Source organism: Lathyrus oleraceus, chromosome 6 (genome assembly GCF_024323335.1).
Source record: "Lathyrus oleraceus cultivar Zhongwan6 chromosome 6, CAAS_Psat_ZW6_1.0, whole genome shotgun sequence".
Taxonomy (NCBI): domain Eukaryota; kingdom Viridiplantae; phylum Streptophyta; class Magnoliopsida; order Fabales; family Fabaceae; genus Lathyrus; species Lathyrus oleraceus.
In genome coordinates, this window is record NC_066584.1 from 370470530 (window position 1) to 370479194 (window position 8665).

Genomic DNA, 8665 nt, shown 5'->3' on the forward strand with positions numbered 1-8665 from the left:
GTGGATCCAGCAGGAGTTGGGGTTTCATTCAGGTTATAGAGCCAGTTCCTTTGGTTATGAACACTAGTCCTAGGATCGGGCATGGTGAATAGGCAAAGAACCTGGTTATCAATAATAAGCTCAAACTCATCAGACCCTATGTTTGCTATAAACATAGTGTTGAAGAGGAAAGGTATACTCATAGTAGTAATGCCACAAAAAGGGTTAAGGTCAAGCATAGGCTGACGTAATCCAATAGCATTACCTATCATAGTTATCAAACCGCCTATTCTAATGGGTGCTCGCTTATCCTGGATAAGGTGGTCCAAATTAGCTAACATAAAAGTAGCACCGTTTACTGGACGGTTCTGGGAAGCACAAAATATGATGAAGAGTTCATCACGTGAAACTGAAGTACTATTTGGCTTCTTCCCAAATAAAGTGTGGGTCAGGATCTTATGGAAATAGCGAAAAGCCGGGTTATGTATGTTTCCAGAGAGGAACTCATGTTCTTCGGGCTCATCATTTCCAGTCAGCTTACCCCAAAAGTGTTCAAGCTCTCTATATTCAAAAAGTTCTTCCTGGCTTACAGTGAATGTATCAAAGGAGGTAGGAAAACCCAAAAGGTTGGTAAAGTCTCTAATATTAAATTGGTACTCCATATTGAACATTCTGAACTGGATAAAACCTCTGCTAATTCCTTTTCCATGGCTGGGTAGATAGATTAATGAACTAAGGAATTCTAGTGTGAGTCTCCGGTAGGTGGTGAAATGTCTCAGGATAGGGGATGTCTCCCATCCTATCTGACTCAGCAAATACAGGACACTCTGTCTCAGTCCAAGCGCAGTCATAGCCCAATCATCAGCATATAAACTAGGTAGCATCTCTCTAGCGGCTAATTCTTCAAACTTTTGTTTCTGAGCCATTCCTCTGAACTTGATACCCATACGAACAAAATGTCCCATCTGGTTAGTGTTAGCTAGAGAAAAGAAAACATGAGTTTAAGTCAGGATTTGGCCAAATGCCGAAAGAAGGAAAAAATATTATTATAAAAATTTTTTTTTTTAATAAATCAAGAATGAATACTAAACAGAAATTAAAAGAATAATTAAGAAAGAAATAGGGAAATGATAATAATAGAATAATAAAATAACAAATTAATTTGTGGGTTGTCTCCCACTAAGCGCTTTGTTTAAATGTCGCAAGCTCGACAAAGAAACTGTTAAATATAGTCTATGAGTCCTGGGGGCGTTTCGTCTAAATGTAGAATTTGCGAATCCTCGTTGGTTTCCGCATAGTGATAGTGTTTCAGACGTTGCCCGTTTACGGTGAACGGTTCTGTAGATTGTCCTTTTATTTCTACTGCTCCACTGGGAAAGATTTTAGTGATATGAAAAGGTCCTGACCATCTGGATCGTAGTTTTCCCGGGAATAACTTTAGTCTAGAGTTAAATAAAAGTACTGCGTCGCCTTGCTTGAAGATTTTCCTTGATATACGCTTGTCATGCCATTGTTTTGTTCTTTCTTTATAGATTTTGGCATTTTCATAGGCGTCTCTTCTGAGTTCCTCTAATTCGTTTATGTCAAGGATTCTCTTTTCACCGGCGGCTTTATAATTCAAATTTAAATTTCTAATAGCCCAATAGGCTTTATGTTCTAATTCTACCGGGAGGTGACAGGATTTTCCATAAATGAGCTTAAATGGGGTCGTCCCTATGGGAGTTTTATAAGCAGTTCGGTATGCCCACAAGGCTTCTGGTAATTTCAATGACCAATCTTTCCTTGAAGTGGCGACCGTTTTTTCTAGTATTTGCTTGATTTCTCTGTTAGATACTTCCACTTGTCCACTGGTTTGAGGGTGGTAAGGTGTTGCTATCCTATGTCTCACTCCATATTTAAGTAGTAGTTTTTCGAGTACCTTGGATATAAAGTGTGATCCACCATCACTGACTACTATTCTTGGGGTGCCAAATCTCGGAAATATTATATTTTTAAAGAGTCTAGTTACTACTCGGGTGTCATTGGTTGGAGAAGCTATAGCTTCGATCCACTTTGATACGTAGTCAACTGCCACGAGTATGTATTTGTTACCGAAAGAGGATGGGAAAGGTCCCATGAAGTCTATCCCCCACACGTCGAAAATCTCTACTTCCAAAATACCTTTTTGTGGCATCTCGTCGCGTCTAGATATGTTTCCCGTGCGTTGACATCTGTCACACTCCTTAATAGCCGCATGTACGTCCTTCCATATAGTTGGCCAATAAAAGCCAGCTTGTAGGATTTTAGAGCAGGTCTTGGATGTACTTGTGTGTCCACCATAAGGAGCGGAGTGGCAGTGTTGGATTATATTTCTACCTCTTCTTCGGGTATACATCGACGGAAAATACCATCGGGGCCTCTTTTGAAAAGTAAGGGATCATCCCAGTAATAGTGTTTTATGTCGTGGAAGAATCGTTTCTTCTGCTGGTAAGATAAAGTAGGTGGAACTATTCCGGCAGCTAAATAATTGACTAGATCAGCGTACCATGGTGTGACAGATATAGCTAAGGTGGTTTCTACTTGTATGTCGGAGTTGTTCTCTTCCAAAGTAGCTATAAGTTTGTCGTACGAGAAATCATCATTAATTGATGTTCTTTCCGGTTCAAGGTTCTCAAGTCTAGAGAGGTGGTCTGCTACTACGTTTTCAGTTCCTTTCTTGTCCTTGATTTCTAAGTCGAATTCTTGTAGCAACAAGATCCATCTTAGGAGTCTAGGTTTAGCATCTTTTTTTTGTTAAAAGGTACCTGATAGCAGCGTGATCGGTATAAACTATTATTTTGGCTCCTACCAAGTAAGAACGAAATTTATCCAGCGCAAATACCACTGCTAGGAGTTCTTTCTCGGTTGTGGCATAATTCATTTGCGCTTCATCCAGGGTTCTGCTAGCGTAATATATAACGTGAAGCTTTTTATCCTTTCTTTGTCCTAGAACAGCACCTACAGCATAGTCACTGGCATCGCACATTATTTCGAATGGTTCATTCCAGTCTGGTGTCTGCATAATGGGTGCTGAGATCAATGCTTGTTTAAGAGTTTGAAATGCTTTTAAACAGTTATCATCGAATATGAATTCAGCATCTTTCATCAACAGTCCGGTTAAGGGTTTAGTTATCTTAGAGAAGTCTTTGATGAATCGTCGGTAAAAACCGGCATGTCCTAAAAAGCTTCGTACTTCTCTCACGGTTCTTGGGGGTTGAAGATTTTCGATTACCTCTATCTTGGCTTTGTCTACTTCAATTCCTCTGTTCGAGATGATGTGTCCTAAAACAATTCCTTCTTGTACCATAAAGTGGCACTTTTCCCAATTAAGTACTAAGTTTACTTTTACACATCGCTCAAGAACTCTTTCTAGGTTTTCAAGGCATTCTTCGAAACTTTGTCCGTATACAGAAAAGTCGTCCATAAATACTTCCATGATGTTTTCGAGAAAGTCGGCGAATATTGCCATCATGCATCTTTGAAAAGTTGCAGGGGCATTACACAGACCAAACGGCATTCGTCTATAAGCGAAGGTGCCAAAAGGGCATGTGAATGTTGTCTTTTCTTGGTCATCAGGGTGAATTGGTATTTGAAAGAAGCCTGAATAACCGTCTAGATAACAGAAATGTGAATGTTTTGCTAATCGTTCTAACATTTGGTCAATGAATGGTAAAGGGAAATGATCTTTTCGGGTTGCTTTGTTTAGTTTCCTATAATCAATGCATATTCTCCATCCCGATTCGATTCGTTTAGTTATAGTTTCTCCTTTTTCGTTTTCAATAACGGTTATGCCTCCTTTCTTTGGTACAACGTGTACAGGACTGACCCATTTGCTATCGGATATAGGATATATAATACCTGCTTCCAATAACTTGGTTATTTCTTTCTTTACTACCTCACTTAGGATCGGATTTAGTCTTCTCTGGTGTTCCCTAGAGGTTTTACAGTCTTCTTCTAACATGATGCGGTGCATACAAATAGAAGGGCTTATTCCTTTAAGATCGGTGATGTGGTATCCTAGTGCGGTTGGATATTTTCTTAAGATATGTAGGAGTTTTTCTGTTTCGAGTCTTCCTAGATCTGCATTAACTATCACAGGTCGTTCAAGTTCTAAGTCTAGGAATTCATATCTCAGATTTTTGGGAAGTGTTTTCAAATCAGGGGTTGGTTTGTTAAGACACTGCGTAGGATCCGGTGTTATTGCTAGGCATTGTTTAGATTTGTCCTCTAAAAGATAGTCTGATGATTTGTCTTCTCCTGACTCTGCTTCTTTTATGCATTCATCGATGATATCCATGAAGTAACATGTATCTTCTATTGAAGGTGCTTTCAAGAATTGGGAAAGAATGAATTCAATTTTCTCTTCACCTACTTCGAAGGTGAGTCGTCCTCGTTTTACGTCTATGATTGCACCGGCAGTTGCTAAGAATGGTCTTCCTAGTATAATAGGTGTAGTATCATCTTCTCTAATGTCCATAATTGTGAAGTCAGTGGGAATGTAAAACTGACCTATGCGTACGGGAACGTTTTCAAAGATTCCTACAGGATATTTGATGGAACGATCTGCTAATTGCACAGACATTTTGGTCGGTCTTAATTCTCCCATTTCCAGTTTCTTACATATGGATAAAGGCATAACGCTAATTCCGGCTCCTAAATCGCATAAGGCTTTGTCGATGACAAATTTTCCTATGTGACAGGGTATAGAGAAACTACCTGGATCCTTGAGTTTAGGGGGCATGTTTTGGATTATAGCGCTACATTCGGCAGGGAGTGTAACGGTTCGCTATCCTCAAGTTTCCTCTTATTAGAAAGAATTTCTTTTAAGAATTTAGCATATGAGGGCATCTGCGTAATAGCTTCGGTAAACGGAATTGTAACGTTTAATTGTTTAAGGAGATCAACAAATTTTCTAAATTGGCCTACATCTTTGGTTTTAACAAGCCTTTGAGGGTAGGGTATGGGTGGTTTGTAAGGTGGTGGAGGTACATAAGGTTCCTTCTTTTCTAGGGTTTCCTTATTACTCTCTTCCTTTTCCTTAGGTTCACTTTCCTCAGTTGATTTCTTAGGGTTTTGGTTTTCTATCCTTGGGTCAGACGGTCCTTCCACTTCCGTTCCACTTCTTAATATAATTGCATGAGCTTGGCTTCTCAGATTAGGTTGGGGCTGTCCAGGGAATGTACCAGTTGGTGCAGCAGTAGGTGCTTGTTGTTGAGCTACTTGAGATATTTGCGTTTCCAGCATTTTGTTATGGGTAGCCAAGGCATCTACTTTGCATGCTAGTTGTTTAAGTTGTTCGCCAGTGTGTATGTTCTGGTTTAAGAAATCTTTATTGGTTTGTTGTTGGGATGCTATAAAGTTTTCCATCATGATTTCCAAGTTGGATTTTCTAGGGGTATTATTGTTAGGATTCGGTTTCTGATATCCCGGAGGTATAGATGGGGCTTGATTTGGAGACTGTCCAGGTGCGTATAAAGCATTATTACTCTTATATGAAAAGTTTGGATGGTTCTTCCAATTTGGGTTATAGGTATTCGAGTAGGGGCTTCCTTGAGCATAGTTTACTTGCTCTGCTTGGATTCCAGTCAAGAGTTGACATTCCGCAGGAGTGTGGCCTTGGATTCCACAGACCTCGCAATTCTGAGTTATAGCAACCACGGCGGCTGGAGGTGATACGTTTAAACTTTCAATTTTCTGGACCAAAGCATCCACTTTTGCATTAACGTGATCAAGGTTACTTATCTCGTACATGCCAGTTTTCGGTTGAGGTTTTTCCACCGTTGTTCGTTCGGTTCCCCACTGATAGTGATTTTGGGCCATGCTCTCGATAAGCTGGTAAGCATCAGCATAAGGTTTGTTCATTAGTGCACCACCTGCAGCGGCGTCTATTGTTAACCTTGTGTTGTATAAGAGACCATTATAAAATGTGTGAATTACTAACCAGTCTTCCATCCTATGGTGTGGGCAAAGTCTCATCATGTCTTTGTATCTTTCCCATGCTTCGAAAAGAGATTCGTTGTCTTTCTGTTTAAATCCGTTTATCTGGGCTCTTAACATAGCTGTTTTGCTTGGCGGAAAATATCGGGCAAGAAAAACTTTCTTCAACTCGTTCCATGTGGTGACTGAGTTGGAAGGAAGTGATTGAAGCCATCTTCTAGCGCTATCTCTTAATGAGAAAGGAAAAAGACGAAGTCGAATTGCCTCTGAAGTGACACCATTAGCTTTAACAGTATCAGCGTATTGGACAAATACGGATAAATGAAGGTTTGGATCTTCGGTAAGATTTCCAGAGAATTGGTTCTGTTGCACAGCTTGCAACAGCGAAGGTTTAAGTTCGAAGTTGTTTGCTTCGATTGCGGGCGGAGCAATACTTGAATGCGGTTCATCTTGCGATGGAGCGGCGTAATCTCTAAGAGCACGAGCTGGTTCTGCCATCTCGGGTATCGAAGGAAAAATGTTTTTGAGATCAGGAAGGTCTATAGGAGGGAGATTGTTTTCAGCACGATATTCCCGAATTCGTCGTAAGACTCGGAGATATAGTTCGATATCGTTGATTCGTAAATAGAGCGGTTCGCCTTGAGAGCGAGTGCGTGGCATACAAATCAACGAAAGAAAGAATAGAAGAAAAAGAAACCTTAGTCTCTACAGCGTAACGGAAGAGTTACGATATCGATTAAATAGAAGTCCCCGGCAACGGCGCCAAAAACTTGATCGCTCGACTGTGTGCGTCGAGAATGGGATACAAACTGCAAGTGCACAGTTCTATCGCGTAGTTTTAAAAGATATCGATCCCACAGGGACTTATGAATCGATATACCGTTATCTAAGGTTACTACGTAAATCTAAGGTGAAAATGTTTGATTGTTTGGGGAAAAACTAAGAGCTAAACTAAGATCTAGATTAAATATTAATAAAACGGATATCGGTGTGTAGTTCGTCAAAACTAGGGAATCAAGTCTTTGTCGGTTTCTTGGTTTTAAAATGAATCGTTTCAGTTAACTTTATTGGTTAAAGGTTTTATCTCAAACTCTCGCTCTGTTGAATAAACCATGATTTTATATTAATGTAGCTGTCACTTATAATTAAGTCAAAAACCATATTTTGAAAACAATAAAGTTGCAGAAACTCTTTTTAAGAAAACACTGACCGTTTTAAACACCCTTATCTCAAACTCTCGCTCTGTTGACTTAGGTTATATAATCAAATCCAAATGCTTAACTCTCGTCCTCACATTCAATCTTTAAAAATACTTTTTGGAAAAGGTCAGAATTTAATTAACTCTAAAACTTGCTCTCGCCCTGATCTAGAATTAATGCCTAACTTACACTGTCCAGTTAAAATCTCAAACTCTCGCTCTATTGATTTTAACTTCTTTATGTCCTTTACTTCTGTAAAAAATCTTGTTATTAAACCTGTAAGTTGAGACCGTAAAAAAGATTGATTTTAATTTTAAGTTTAGATAGACCGACTCAGTCTTGATCCCTTATTCTGCTTACTTTACATACCGATACCTAGGCGAATTAGCCAGACATGCTAAATAAACAAGAATACATATCATGCATAAACAGACTCATTCCAGGCAGATAATATAGATAAATAATAAAACAAAATATTAAATAATGATTAAAGAACCTGAATGCGCAATACAATAGTCTTGAACACTCTACCACAAGCCGGTAGGATTTGTTCTTCGATTCTTCAATTAAATAATAAATTAAACCAAGGAAATAGAACTAGAATCTAACGTAAGGTTAGATCCGATAAAAAGTTGCACAATAGTTTCTGGTGTAGAAACTATTATGCGAAAAATATCTAAATGCTAAAAAGGGAAAGATAAATTTGCAAGGGAAAAAGAATGCAGAACTTGCAAAAGAAATAAATAAAATAAACAATGTTAAGTTGCTGGAAAGGAAAAAATAAGCAAAAGCGTGAAAAGAAAATTTGGCAGAGCTTCGGCAATATGAGCGTGGAAAAACCGGAGAGACTTTTAGGTTTTTGAGATGGCTATTTATAATAGTGTTGGTAACTGCTTTCTGTTTCTCCCATTCTTCAACGTGGCTACATGCACGGCGTGGATATAGGAGACCAACTTCTCAACGTTCTTCTTCAAGTCTTTCTGAGGGCGTTACTTGCGCCAAAAAGGTAGTGGAATTGTGTGACGCTCGTCACACTATGTGTGACGTCCGTCACAAGGCTGTTTTGCGTGACGCTCGTCACGCACCCTGTGACGTCCGTCACAGGCACAGCGTTGGTGACTTGTGCGCTTTGGGCTGGGCTTTGGCATTTGGTCCCTTTTCTCTCCTTTTTGCACCTCCTTTTCTTCCATTTTTACTTGTTCTTCAAAATAGACTACCTGCGACAATTAGGAAGAAAATACCACGTAATATCTCATAAAATGCAGTAAACCGAAATAAATAGTCATAGAATTTAATGGAATTAAGTCCTAAAATATGATATAATTTCGTGTTATCACTGTTGAAGCTGCTAATAAGAATATCAAGAAGATTATCAAGAAGATGGTTGTCACGTACAAAGATTGGCATGAGATGCTGCCATTTGCTTTGGATGGATATCATACATCTGTCCGCACTTCAACAGGGGCAACCCCTTTCTCTCTTGTTTATGGCATGGAGGCCGTACTCCCAGTAGAGGTGGAGATCCCATCAAT

At 39.3% G+C, this 8665-nt stretch overlaps 1 non-coding gene across 1 annotated transcript; it reads left to right on the forward strand.

The window, feature by feature from the left end:
* The first annotated feature begins 5947 nt into the window (after positions 1-5947).
* Positions 5948-6054, forward strand: LOC127099165 (small nucleolar RNA R71). Its single transcript, XR_007793705.1, has one exon. It is a non-coding gene; the product is annotated as a small nucleolar RNA R71 (small nucleolar RNA).
* Positions 6055-8665: the final 2611 nt, after the last annotated feature.